The sequence below is a fragment of the Ambystoma mexicanum genome, chromosome 14 (assembly GCF_040938575.1).
Source record: "Ambystoma mexicanum isolate Mex_15411 chromosome 14, UKY_AmexF1_1, whole genome shotgun sequence".
Lineage (NCBI taxonomy): Eukaryota > Metazoa > Chordata > Amphibia > Caudata > Ambystomatidae > Ambystoma > Ambystoma mexicanum.
Genome location: NC_090940.1, coordinates 130,407,883 through 130,420,378, shown reverse-complemented (window position 1 = coordinate 130,420,378; position 12,496 = coordinate 130,407,883). Strand labels below are relative to the sequence as shown.

Here is a 12,496-nt window from a genome sequence, read left to right as displayed (position 1 = left end):
TCCCCTGGCGCTCTGGCGGCTCTGAAAGAGGGAGGGAGGGAGGGTGAGTTAGTGGGAGGAGGCTGGAAAAGTGCAAGAGTGCAGTGATGTGCTGTTGGCAACCTCAGCCCGGTGGGTCCGTGAGCTGGGCCTGGGGTGTTTGCGGCCGGTAGTCGTAGTGTACTGTTGTGCGAGTCTATGTGTGTTTTTTGTTTTGTTGTTGCAGTGTAGTGAAGTTTGTGCGGTTTGTTGTGCTGTAGGTTTGTGGTTGTGTTTGAGAGGTGTATGCAGAGGGGGAAATTGTTAGTGGTATTGGTTAGTTGGCATCTCTATCCTGAATTGAGGAGTTGGGCTTGCGTAATCTCGCCAGATGGGGTGCGTGGGCCCCCTGTGCCTCTGGAAGGTCCATGCCCGTTCTGCATTCAAGGCCCCTTTAACATCTCGCTGCCTCCTCTGCCCGCTCCGCCAACAACCCTGCATGTTCCTCACTCCCACTTATATGGCTAGTGCACCTGTCAGTGTCCACACCTCAGTTAGTGTGGTGATTGGTAGTATCTTGACAGTTCCACAACCCAGTGGTACCTAGTAGCAGCTAAATGGGCAGTTGGGGATGTTGGTTAGGATTGGCTGGGGTTGTTGCCTCCGTCTCCATGGGCGTCGCCTGTGTACCACTCTGTCTGGCGTCACCTGTCCAGGTGCCGTGGGTGCTTTTCAGTCGGTTCTGGGAGCTTGTCAATGTCCTTTCCCCGTTTAGTCATTTTTTATCTTACTGTTTCGGTTTTAGTCTCTGGTATTGAAGAGCCAGGTTATTAGTAATTTTCAGAATTTTAGGTGATCTTTGGTGTTTCTTATTTCTTTTGGGATGTTGTTCCAGGTTTTTGCCGCAAAGTGGTAGAAGGCGGTTCCTCAAGTTTTTTCTTAATGTATGGTTTTAGTTCCAGGCGGATTTCGTTGGTTGACCAGAGGGGTCTCGTTGGCTTGTAGATTGTGATTTTCTTTTGTAGGAATTCTGCAGACAAAGACGAGTCTCTGCTGGGCTGTCAAGCTGGATCCTGCAGGGGTCTGAAAGGTAAGCAAAAGAACAGGACTCTGGGCAGGCATAGTGGCTTTGCCCAAAAAACCTCAAATGCCTCATAACTCAAGAAAGGAGCTACTGCTATTAAACACGGAGATTCCCCGTTCCCATACTTGGAGAAAGTGAAACATGCTCAAAGAACCATTAGAAACCCTCCTCGTAGTTGAAGGAGCCGAATGGGTCTCCATTAACGTCCTGGTCAATAAAACACAAGGACATGCACATGACTCGGGACATGAGCAGCATTTACAATTCAATCATTGCGGATTGACATCCCACCCTCCAACATCCTAAACTCCTTGCCTTCGTGAGAGGGATGGCGTAGTGTTCCACCCTTGCCCTGCCTTAGGCCGATCACCAGGTCCCAATACATGAAAAGTCCAGAGACCTAACCACATTATTCTCCCCAGAAGGCATGTATCGATCGGCCTGGATGCCATTTGTATTAGCATCAGCTGCTGTGGTTTTCATAGCATAGGGTGGCAAACCTTGTATGCTTTCAAGGGAAGATAACAGTGTTTATTCCTACACTTAAGTGAGAGTAGTGCAAGCTGCACAGGTGGGAGGTGGCGTATTTAGGCCATACAGTCCACCTGGGAGTTAAGCCCAAAGAGAGAATTGTGCATGCCACCCGTTCCTTTGAAAATCAAAGGTAGTGGTCAACTATGCCACCATTATGAGGCCACTTACAGAGCTAATGAAAAAGAGGAAGTGTTTGTATGGGACCTTTTCACAACAAAGCAATTTCATGATTGTCAAGATAAGAATGTGCATGCCATTACCCCGTTTTGAAGCCATATGACACAGAACAGGAGACTATACTGATAATTGATTTAAGTGCTGAACACCTAAAAGTCGCAATTACATCTGGAGTTCTTAAAGAGGCTGAATTTAACTATTGGGTTGTTGAAAATGAAAATCTTGCATGCATGGTGGCAGAGGAGATACTTCGGGCCTGATTGACAGAGCGTTTCCCAATGGGATTGTGCCATTATAAAAACTCTTCTGTGAATCAGACCCTTAGACAATGCATTTGGGTTAGAAGATTTCTTCTATGCACGGATCATAAGCCCTTGGTGCATGCTTTAACCAATACGCATTCAGAAAATCTATTCCACGCAGGACTTGATGGCAGCTGTACACTTACAGCTAAAACATCTCATTGGCAAAAGCAATAAAACTGCTGATTGTCTATCTCAGCTACAGTTGAAGAATATAACCAGGTTACCCACCGTAGTGACCACCTTACTCTAAGTCCATAGTCCCCTTTCCTCCATACTTACGGTACATCTCTCTGTCCTGTGGGACGAGACCGGAGCACTTTGTAAAAAGCATCCACAAATGTTTTTCAAAAATGTGTCCTTCCTCTCTTTCTTGCGCAGGGCCCGGCACACGGCCGTAACCCTGCCCACCTTGGCTCCGCCCCGCGCATCGCCCATCAGTCCTTTTCTATCGCCAGGTCAGAGACCTATTAGCAATAACAGAGGAACCTTATTAGAGGGGACGGCGGGCAGGCGTATGGAGGAAAGGGGACTATGGACTAGGAGTAAGGTGGTCACTACGGTGAGTAACCTGGTTATACTCCTACGTCCCGTCCCCTTTCCTCCATACTTATGGGAGATTCCCAAGCACTCCTTACAGGAACTACGGGTGGATGGAAAAACCCCTTACTGAAAAAGGTTCTTCAGCACAGCCTGACCAAACTGAGCATCAGCTCTTGAGCTCATGTCAAGACAATAATGCTTACAAAAAGCAGGCGGGGAGGCCCAAGTAGCTTCCCTAGCGATGGACTCCCAGGGGACATATTTCTGAAAAGCAATCGCGGCTGCCTTGCCCCGCACTAGGTGTGCATGAAAACCCTTAGGAGGCTTCAGGCTTTCGATGGTGAAAGACTCCTTAATGCAGGCGTCGATCCACCGGGAAATAGACGCCTTAGATGCCGGCTTACCCTGAGGGTTACCAAAGGTCACAAACAGTTGAGAAGAACTCCTAAGCTCGGATGTTCTCTACAAGTAGAACTTAAGAGACCTGACATCGAGACAATGCAGAACCCTTTCTGCCTCTGAGGTAGGGGCCGGAAAAAAGACCGGCAGGGAGATCCAACTGATTCAGGTGGAACTCGGATACCACCTTCGGCAGGAAAGCAGGATTCGTCCGAAGGACTACTTTATCCTTATGAAAGACCAAAAAGGGGTGCTCCACCGACAAAGCCTGGAGCTCACTCACCCGCCTTGCTGACGTAACAGCGACCAAAAAGGACACTTTCCAGGCTAGGTACTGGAGGTCCACTGTGGCCATTGGTTCGAAAGGCTTACGGCACAACGCTGTCAGGACTACATTTAGGTCCCACGACGGGTGCAGACTACGAATTGGAGGATAGAGACGTGTCAAGCCTGCAAAATGCCTCTTAACCACTGGGTTACACAGAGAGTAAGAGCATTGGTCCGTAGAATGGTAAGCGGAAACCGCTGAAAGGTAAGTTCTGCATGACAGAACATGGACACCTAACTCTGCTAAGAAGGATACAAAGGACAGCACCGTGTCAATCGTAGCCACCCCCCCTTGGGTCCAACTGCTTGCTTAAACACCAATGACAGAACCTGAGCCATTTGCTCCTGTACTGAGGCCTAGTCGAAGGTTTCCTGGCTGCCTGGATAATACGCATGTTATCCGCAGACAAGTTAAGATGTTCTAAAGACTTGAACTCAGGCACCATGCCGCCAAGCTGAGTGATTGTGGGGTGGGGTGGGGTGCCACAGCTGCTGTTCCCCCTGGTGAAGAAGATTGGGGGTCACTGGTAACCTGGTCGGCGGGTACACCGACAGGTGTTGAAGTTCTGAGAACCAAAACCTGGCCGGCCACCACAGAGCTATGAGCAGAAGGGAATAGTTCAGCGAGTTCTTCAACTTGCAAATTGCTCGGTGAACTAGAGGCAAAGGTGGGAAGGCGTAAGCTCTCATGTTGTGCCATGGAATCTCGAGAGCATCCCCCAGAGAGGAGGCTCCCAGCCCCCCATCTGGAGGCAAACTGAGGAAGCTTCTTGTTTACCGCTGTAGCAAAGAGGTCCACTTCTGGTGTGCCCCAACGCAGGAAAATCCATGAGAGGACCTCCTCCTTCAACTCCCACTCGTAGCTGACCACTGTCTGCCGGCTGAGGGCGTCCACTGTGACGTTCAGCTGACCCGGGATGTGCACTGCAAGCAGCCAGACACCATGAAGTACAGCCAACTCCCAAATCTGGATGGACAGGTCCACGAGAGGGGGAGACTTGGTTCCCCCTTGTTTGTTGATGTAATACATCGACACCACATTGTCTGTGCACATGCGGACCACTTTGTTGGCAACAATTGGTCTGAACGCCCCGAGCGCTAGGAAGATCGCCAGCAGCTCTAGATGATATATGTGGAGGAGCTTATCCTGAGGCGACCAGAGATCCGAGACCTGAAGATGATCCAACGTCGCACCCCACCCCAGGAGGGAGGAGTCCGTTGTGATCGTCACCGTAGGGGCTGGGTCCTGAAACCCCGCACCCACCATCAGGTTGCTGGGAGAGGAGCACCACTCCAGGTCCACTCTCATGGAAGCCGGAATCGTTATCAACTTGGAATCCGGATCCACAGCCTGACGCCAAGAACTCCGAAGAGCCATCTGAGTCCACCTCATCTTGAGGCGAGCAAGAGGAAGAGGAAGAGCCAACACGCACGAGGCCATGAGGCCCAGAAGCCTCTGGAACCACCAGGCCGACATCCTCTCCGACTGCGCAAACATCTGACACGTGGCCAACAGATCCGCCATTCTGTCCCCGGTCAGGTACACCCTGCAGTCGATCCTGTTCCAGCAAAAACCCAGGAAAATCCAGTCCTGTGAGACCGTCGTGGAAGATTTCTGCCAGTTCACCGACAGCCCAAGATGGAATAGGAGCTGAAGGAGAGAGACTGAAGATTGCACGCGGCTTTCAACGGGCAAGGACTAAGTAAGAGCCAGTCGTCCAAATACGGATACACATGGATACCCTGCAGACGAAGATAGGCCGCAATCACCGACATCTTCGTGAAGACGCGCGGCGCAGAGCTGAGGCCAAAAGGAAGCACTCGAAACTGGAAATGCTCCTCTACCAAAGAGAAACGGAGATGCCTCCTGTGTGGATTCCATATCAAGATATGCATGTACGCATCCTGCAGATCCACCACGCTGAGCCAATCGCCCATCTGCAAGGAAGACCGTATCTGGCTGGGCGTGATCATCTTGAATTTCTCTTGGTGTAAGGAAAGATTAAACTGGGAAAGGTCTAGGATGGTGTGCAGGCCAGCCTGGTTTGGGCACCGTAAACAGCCGGGAATAGAAGCCCTCCCCTCGCTCCCCGAGAGGAACGGGTTCTACAGCTCTGAGGTCCAGAAGTTTCTGAACCTCGGCTTTCAAGGAGGGCGAGCCCGACAACTGGAAAGGAGGGTTGAAGAGTGGGGTAGGGGTAAAGGTAAGCGGGGTCTCGTGCAAGCGCGTAAAACCCTAATTTTGCAGGTTTTTCAGTGGCGCTGCCACCTGAACCTGAGGCAGAGGCTGAGGAGCAGGTGAAAAACTGAGTCTGTTGTTGCCTCCGGCAGTTATTCCCCAAAGGGGGTATCCACCCTACGAGATTTTCGGTCAAGGAAGCCTCTAAAACCAGAGGAGGGTTTTAAAGGGGGTCTTTACCAGGACTGACAACGACTTAGCTGTCTGTGTGCTATCCTTCGTCTTGGTCAGCTCTACATCTGTTGTAGGATGAACGAGCTCCTAACCATCAAACGGAAGGTCCAGCACCTTGTCCTTCATGCAGCCACGCCTGTCATGAGGTTATCAACCCCCAGCATCACGCCCCGAGCCGAGGTGTAAGCCACAGGCTCCAGGAGATCCTGGGCCAAGACCCTGGTGTCTGACAATCCCGCTTTAAAGTCTTCTAGCTTCTCGACCGGGATGAACTCCTCAAACTCCGACAGACCTTTCCACATGCGCATATTAGCCCCCGCTAACACCAGTTCGGCATTGGCCTTCCGAAGTTGCAAGGCCGAGTTGGTGAAAATCTTCCTCCCAAGGGAGTCAAGGAGCTTGTCCACCTTTCCTAGAACCTGAGTAGCCGTCATAGAAGAGGATGCTGCAGGTCTGGATTGTAAAGTGGCCGCAGCCACCACCGTGGAGGAAGGGGGCGGACAAGATGACAGGGCCACCTCTTCCGAAGAATGCAGCCTATATCGCGCGTCAATTTCCTTATTGACAAAAAGTCCAGAGTGTGGCTTTTCCCAGACCCTGCGGACCTCGGCCAGAACGTCCTTCTGTAAGAACAGGCCGGTACGCTCCAGAGGAGACAGGGTGAACGCCCCAGAAAGCACGCCCTCCTGCGGAGCAGGTGCCTCATGCACCCGAAACATCCAAGAAACACATCATGCCCAGTACCCGGTCATGAAAAGCTCTAATAGAGCGGAGCAGGTCCTCGTTGTCCAGATCGCCCTGCGCGTCATCCGACAGGTCAGGATCCTGTTCAGCCATGTCGGGCGCTGCCTTGTCCACAGGGGACAATGGGGACAAGGGTGGAAGAGTCAGGGAAGGCACCGTGGGCAAGGGAGGCACCGGCGGACCCACCGTAGGAACGGGTGGAGCCTGAGGTATGTCCCAGGTGGACATATTTCTCTAAAAAGCCCTTTGAAATATTCCCTCATGGGGTCGGTACACATAAGCGTCTGAAATTTGCCAAAAAAGGCGTCCTCTGCGGACTGTTTTGGTATCGGAGTAGGCCTCTCATGAGGAGGATAATTCCAGGGACGTAACGGGGAGGGTTGCCACACCGGCCCATCTCCCGAAGTATCCACAAAAATCAAAGTTGCCGACCTCACAAGCTACGAAACAGTGTGCGGAAGGGGCATCCTCGCATTACAGTCCTAGACTGCAAGGCATAAAATAACCAGTGTCGCATAGCAATTTGCTATGCAATTCTGTAGGTTTGCTAGTCGAATGAACACTAGTGGAGCAAAGTTAGCTATTCAAGTTGCCCTCTTCAATGAAAACAAAGCTCGTCCCTGCATTCCTCTCTTGCAGTCAGTTCTCTCTTCACCCTCTTTTCTCTGTTCACTTCAGTGCTAATGGAGGAAATGTGCAGCAGTAATCCTCTCCTCCACTCAAGTGCCAAAGGCATGTGTAGGAGTGCTAGGCAACAATTTTTCAAATACTTGCAAACCAGGATTAATAAGGATGATACTTTTATTACACTTTTTATATCCTGTCTGGCATAGTCAAATATGTCAACTTTAGATCTTTTAAAAAGACAGTCATGCAATTCTGTTCCTAAAATGTAAATTGTTAAATAATACATAATTACAGTATTGAAACTCTTCATGCTTTACAGTAACGTTTAGGTTAGTGTATCTGAATTTCATAGTATCACTACATTTCATTTTGTTGGGGACGATGCGTCATGTTGACTAGTGAACTTTTGAAAATGTACATGATCACATGCTTTTGATGGCAAACCCAGTTCTGTAACCTGCAGGTTGCAACTGGTGCTCAACCCATACTCCTTGACATTCTATATTATCACCCTGTTGCTTTCTACCATTTACTCTGAAAGTGAGATGACCACAAACTACAATATTCCACCTAGTTTGGACAGTGCTCTGCCTGCTACGCAATCCACTCTGCTTAGTCTCCTTCTTCCCTCCTTCATAATAAATACACAAAGCAAACTAAATGATTACGCAAAGTAGTGATCAATAGTTCCATCCAATCTGTAGATCCTCAGACCTACTGCAATACCAAACACTGTAGTTAGCCTCTAGAGCTTGCTTTGTTTCATGATTGTATTATATATTACCACCTGCAGGAGACAGTTGGCCAAACTGTTTTCAGAGCCTTTTTATCATATCTATTTGTATCCATTCATGTAGTTAACATTTTACAGACACTCCGCTATGATTAGCAAAGTCGTTTCGCCCATACAAACAATCGAGTATACTTTATGAAGGGCGAGTAGCATTCACAAGAGAGGTTTGAAACTTTTATTTAACATCTACTTTGCATTAAATGTCAAATAAAAGTTTCACTGTGCATGACTGGCCCTGGGTGGCAGCAGTGTGCCAAACAAAGTGGGTTTGTAGTGACATGCACCATTTTACAGAAATCGCATTTTAAATTGGTTGTCCTCCGTTGCTATGGGTTGAATGGATTTCTCTTATATTGAATAGGTAAACTAAGTTACCAGACTTGCATGTCTAGCCGAAGTTTAAAGAATTAGCCGGGCTTGAAGCCTTTCACAAATGTCTTATTTCAGCGGTATGCAAATCTGCTGTATTGCTGCTCATTTTATGTCTTGGGTACAAATAACTTCTGGTGACATATTAGTACAACATTGCTAATCAAATGAGCCTGTTTGCTAATCAAAAACATTTTAATTAGCAAACTCTGCTAATCAATTTTTGAAAACTAATTTATGTCTTGGACTGGCCGAAAAGGATGCGCACAAGGAACTCTAGGTTCACCCACAGAGCCAAGTTCTACACCTGAGCCCGATGGCGTAGTTGTAGGAGTAGCGCCCAAAATGGCTGTTGCAGTCGTGGCAGGAACAGGCGCCATTTTGTCATCATCTGAGGGGAACTGCGGCACTTGAGGAAGTGAGGCAGGGGTCCCCGTCGATGGATCAGGGGTCTTAAGTTAAGCCTTAACGTAAGGAACCTCAGCAGAGCCGGTACTAGGAGGCCTGGAATGTTTCTGGGACATACCAACTGCCAAATTAGCCTTCTCAGGAAGGACCTCGGCACTGCCGGTAAAAGAAGAATTTTCCTTCTTTGCCCCCTCAACAGATCTGGCGTCGCCGCAACAGCAGGAACGGTGAGAAACAGCCTTCACCGATAAGGCCTTGCCAGGCCTCTCAGAAATGTTGGTAGCCTTAGCCTCTGTACGAGGGACCTCGGACCCAGGTCCGGTAACAGCCTGAGCTGTTGTTCAGTAACACCAAGCCCGACCAAGGCCTCGGGGCGAACCCCGGTCGTATTTTTGAGGGAAGCCGATAAAGAGGCCTCAGAGCGAGCTCCGGTACCCCACGACTCAGTAGAACTGGGTCTACAAGCAGCCCCCACAGGAGGGGCCTTGGAGCGTGCTCCGGTATCCACAGGCCCCTTACGGAGACCCTCGGAGAAAACTCTGGCACAATTATTAGGCCCAACGTGCACCTCATGACAATCCCCGTGACAGAGCGATCAACGCCCCTCCCGGCCCGGGAGGAACCCGGAAAGGTATCCCCGGCCGGGGTGCTCTGAAAAGTAAAGAACTTACCGGGCGTTTCTTCTTTTCGTTGATGAACACCTGAAAATGCGAAGGAGGAGTTTTTCGGAACACCTCCTCCCACCGCTCCAAACGACTTTGAAGTGTCTGGACCGAAAGGGAGTCGCAGTAAAAACAAGAGTCCCAACGGTGATCCGGACCCAAACACTCTAAAGAGGATGGGGGTCCGCCCTCGCGAAACGACGGTGACACGATGAACAATCTGGAAAGTCTAGTTTGAACGTCATAGACAGACTAGTACATGATCGCTAGCGAGAGCCACAGTGGAAAAAGGGAAGAAAATCTTCTGCGGATGCAAGTGCGTCCAGTCCCGATCGAGCAGAGAAAAGGACTAATGGGTGATGCGCGGGGCGGAGCTAAGGTGGGCGGGGTTACGGCCGCGTGCCAGGCCCCGCGCAAGAAAGAGAGGAAGGACACATTTTTGAAAAACATTTTTGGATGCTTTTTACAAAGTGCTCCGGTTCCGTCCCACAGGACGGAGAGATGTCCCGTAAGTATGGAGGAAAGGGGACGGGACATAGGAGTAACATGCTTGAGGCATCCATGGCTGATGTACATATCATGAACGAGCAAACGGGTGCAGATGTAACATTGGGGAAGTTCATCAAACAGAGGTGGACCCAAATGGCAGGTACTGACCCCACCTTAAGCAAGGTGAAGAAATGCGTCCTTGAGATGCGGCCCTGAGAGTTAACAGTGTATTATCAGTTGCAGGGAATTTTGCATTCTGAGGTTTAATGATAGTTGCCCTTTGAGCCCACTACGGACAAGTTAATTAGCATGGTTCATGCCAGGCACATGAGCATTTCGGCCACCGAGAAGTTGGTGAACAGGTAACAGATACAAGAGTTGACGAAAGGGTGACGAAATGCCTGCCACGTGGTGGAAGTGACAACCAGAGTCCTCCCAATACAACATGTAAAATTACCCACTAATGTGTGGAGTAAAGTGCCTATGGATATTATTGGTCACATGAGAAACATACCAGCACACAAGAGAATGCTGTTGTAGGTCATTGATTATTATTTCCGTTAATGGCTCAATGTTGGCTTTATGGATAACTCCCACCACTTTCAAAATGGTAGATTTCCTTCAAGCTGTGTTTAGCAGGGAAGGTTGCCCCAAGATCATTGTAACAGACAATGGTGTGCAGTTTTGCTCTAGGGAGATACATCCTTTCCTTGACAGCTGTGGCATTGTACATCACAAGCAGGGACCCCAATAACAATTGTCTACGATTTAGGCTTAGTGCACTGTCAAACACTCACTTACAAGTGTCGTCACAGTTAAAAATGTCTGGTCGGGCAGCAGAAACCTAACTACATCCCTGGTGGCGATTTGATGACACTGGTAATAGAATTGAGGAGGCAGACGTTTCCAGGGTGAGGGAGCACGTGAGGGCAGCACAGGACGCCAGCAAGAGGAGCTATGATGCTGTTAAAGCGGTTGTCTTCACATCGATTGTTGAAGGAAACTGATTCAAAGTAAAACTTCCAGGAGAGAGAATTGAAGGCTCCTCAAGTTGCATTTGAACTGTAGTGTTGGACAATACTGTCACCAAGGAGGATGTGTTCAGGTAGAACAAGGATAGTGTTGAGAAAGTGCAGGTGTCCACAGGGGTTTGTGGAGGGAGCGGAGTGTGTCTTTTTTGGTGTTGTGTCCTGGCCCCGCCCTCAAGGGTGAATGGGCATCAGGCTGTGATGCTGCAGTGGCAAGCAGAGTCAAAGCTTTAAAAAGTGTAGTACAAACAAGAGATATTCAGTTGACTATTTTAAGTTTGTTTCAGCAGCAGCAGTTTGTTTATTTGGCTTCTCCTTTCTTTTCACCTTCATCACTTGCCCACTTTTAGGGTAAATGGAAGGGTGATGCGTAGTATACTTCTGATTGCTCAATCTCCTCGGCAAACACAGCTCTTGCCATTTGAATGTATTTGTCTTAAAGTTTGCTGAGGTCAAAGAACTTCTAGAGTAGAGGGTTAGGCCCCAGTAGAAAGGTGGAAATAAGGCAAACCTCACTCCAAGCAAGTTTCTCAAAAACTGTCACAAATAGAACATTCAGCAGCTCACTCTGTGAAGGCATGATGAAGCAAGGCACAGACAACAGATTCAAAGCTCAAACAAAAACGGTTTATTAACTTAAATGTCAGGATGGTTGAATGCCTAACTTGCCCTATACTTAGGTGGGATTTCCCTACCTAAAGAAACTAAGGAAGTTCTGTAAGTTCAACTTAAAATTCTGTCTGTGTCCAAAACCTACACTTGCCCTCACAACTAAAGCTAGACAATGTGTAGGGGTGTCAGAAACAAAAGAAACCGTGTTCCAGATAAAGTTCTGAGCTTCTTCCAGCTCCTGGATTACTTTCCAGCTCACCTTCCCCAGGTACAAGACAGTTGCATAAAGTCTCGGGGTTCCTTTCCCCAAGACTTCAGATTGTTCAGTTTGCCCATTTATACTACGATCAATCTCTCAATATTCAAAACCAGTTCCAGATCTACTTTACACTGCTTCTGATTTGATAGTTCATACAGATTGCCTTCTTCTGCTTCACTTCAGCAATCTCTTTCATTCAATTGGATTTGCTCTCGGTATGTTTCTTTGGCTTTCCCAGATAGGGTATCCTCGGTCTAGACGCAGTTGTCGAACCACACGGTCCACCCATTGCAGGTCATGCAACCGGTAACCCTAGACTTTCTTGCCCACACAGGTTCTTCTGTAACTGTACCTGTGTTCTGATTTACATTCACTTGGCTTTCTCCTTGCCAGCCTTTTAGCTTTGCCACAATGCTTTTTTCCTCTTTGCCAGTCTCTTGACTTTGCCACAATGTGCTCTTTCATATAGTTCACTTTGTGGTGGTCGATTTCCTTCACCACATTGCTATAACACTCTTCAGCAATATTCAATCTTTGATTTTCATTGCATTTCATAAGATTCAATCATTGCTTTCAATATATATTGTACGTGTACTTGACACAAACCTGTCATCTGATTATTCTAATTGTTTATTTGTAAAGCGCCTATACACAAGCAAGGTGCTTCAGAGCGCTTCAAGGCGGGAAGGGAACAAGGCAATACAGTCATCATTCTTAGGCTTTGAAGATTCCGAATGATCTAACAACAATAACTACCATACTAAACCA

General features: G+C 48.5%; 1 protein-coding gene across 5 annotated transcripts in view; it reads right to left on the bottom strand.

The window, feature by feature from the left end:
• The window catches only part of PALS1 (protein associated with LIN7 1, MAGUK p55 family member), a 908,688-nt gene that overhangs the window by 484,775 nt on the left and 411,417 nt on the right, over positions 1 to 12,496 (bottom strand). The gene's annotated exons all lie outside the window — the stretch shown is intronic.